Raw genomic sequence first — 1,836 nt, 5'->3', positions numbered from 1 at the left:
GACGGATATACTATTTTACACACACACACACACACACACACACACACGCGTTTACTTAGCTATCTAAATGGGGACATCCCATAGGCGTAATGGTTTTTATACTGTACAAACTGTATATTCGATCACCCTATACCTAAACCTACCCCTTACAGGAAACTTTCTGCATTTTTACAATTTAAAAAAAAACTTTGTTTACTTAATTTTTATACCAGTTTTACAAATGAGGACGTCCCCAAAGGTAAGTTTTTGGAGATTTTGTCAGGTTTAGCTTACTTTTGGGTACAAATTTGTCCGCAAAATATGGTTAAGTACACACACACACACACACACTCACACTCACACTCACACTCACACACACACACACATCCAGAATAGTTTGTCTACATGAATTAGTGTGAAATTGTGGTTTTGCATTTTTATTATATTATATTATATTATATTATATTATATGTAGCTTTCTAAATTGGGACATTCATAAACTTCTATTGCTTTTTTATACAGCTAGTTATAAATACTATAATCTAATCCTAACAGAAAACATGCTGTATTTTTACAATCGAAAGACACTTGGTTTGCGTTATATTAATACTGATATTGCAAACGAACCTCCAAAAAGTAGGTTTTGTCAGGGTGACCTCACTTCTGAGTACTAATTTGTCTGCAAAATGTGGTTAAGTCAGTAAAAACACACAGAGAGATTTTCTCAATTAAAGAATCACAGTGCAAACAAACTGTTCTTGATGAATTGTTGACTGTCCAGGTTAGGTTTTGTGCTTGGATGAAGAACTTAAATTAAGCCATTTATGAGACGACAGACTAAATTTCCCATGATTCAGCATAGCAGTGAAACACATTTAAAGCATCAAGACTCATTCTGATCCATTAGCACTAAATCGACTTCCTGCGTTTTTTAAAAACAAAACGACTTGAAGGATCTCAACGTAATCATGTTTCTGAACTTGTAAGTAGCAAGCAATGGATTCTATCGATCTGAAGAGCTTCACAGTCACTGACTGATCAGGAAACATCAGAGCTGCGGATCTCTCACACAAACAGAGTCAGATAACAACACGTCTCCAGTCCTTCAGAGACACAGAGAAACCTCACATGAACTCAGTAATAAAGCAGCAGACACTCACCGGAGAACCGTGCTTCACCGTGCTTCAGTGTCCAGATGAGGAGAACCTGGAAACACAAACACATGTAACTCAGATATTTTTGTTAAATTAAAAAGTAACTCATTACTAGCATTGTAAGCCTAGGTTGATGGTAGATCCATTGCCACCAAAGCAGCTACGATCAACTTAGGCTTTTGGGAAACGCAGCCCAGGACGATACACACATCAGAAGAACCAAAGGACAGAAGATTCAACAGGATCATTTCGGTTACAGAGGTAAACAACTCAACGCAATATTTATGATTTCTCTCTTTTTTTTAAAGGATAAACATCTTGCAAACCTCTGCACTCAACTGTAGGACAACATCACTTCACTAAAGCCTGAAATCATCCGAGTCCAGTGCACTTCATAACCCTAGCATCTCCAGCAGATTCACATTCATGCATTCAGCAGACGCTTTCATTCCAAGAGTGAAAGAGCGATGAAGACAGACCTGGATGAGTGATACTCCAGCAGTCAGAAGCTGATGTGTGTTCCTCAGCAGCGTCAGCAGCGACTGAGCCCGAGCTCCAGCGGCCCGCCCTCACAGCCACATTAACCCCAGCTTTTGTCTTTGACTCAATGGAGGTTAAACATTTCCTGCTCTCAGTCCTCACAGTTCAGCACACGCTACAGAAGCAGAGCGCTTATGTGTGTGTGTGTGTGTGTGTGTGTGTG

The 1,836-nt window shown here is 39.4% G+C and overlaps 1 long non-coding RNA gene across 2 annotated transcripts in view; it reads right to left on the bottom strand.

Moving 5' to 3' along the window:
- The window catches only part of LOC107722981 (uncharacterized), a 38,484-nt gene that overhangs the window by 10,976 nt on the left and 25,672 nt on the right, over window positions 1–1,836 (bottom strand). Inside the window, exons 1-2 of one of the 2 annotated variants that reach the window (XR_001637877.1) lie at window positions 1,613–1,754; window positions 1,140–1,185 (exon numbers count right to left, since the gene is read on the bottom strand). This is a non-coding gene — a long non-coding RNA (uncharacterized LOC107722981). Of the gene's footprint in view, window positions 1–1,139; window positions 1,186–1,612; window positions 1,755–1,836 lie in introns of those variants that run through there. The other variant, XR_001637876.1, reaches the window with a different exon arrangement.

This window comes from Sinocyclocheilus rhinocerous, unplaced genomic scaffold, assembly GCF_001515625.1.
Source record: "Sinocyclocheilus rhinocerous isolate Xijiao unplaced genomic scaffold, SAMN03320098_v1.1 scaffold2953, whole genome shotgun sequence".
Taxonomy (NCBI): Eukaryota; Metazoa; Chordata; class Actinopteri; order Cypriniformes; family Cyprinidae; genus Sinocyclocheilus; species Sinocyclocheilus rhinocerous.
The sequence above is the reverse complement of the archived record's forward strand: the minus strand, read 5'-3'. Positions and strand labels throughout refer to the sequence as shown.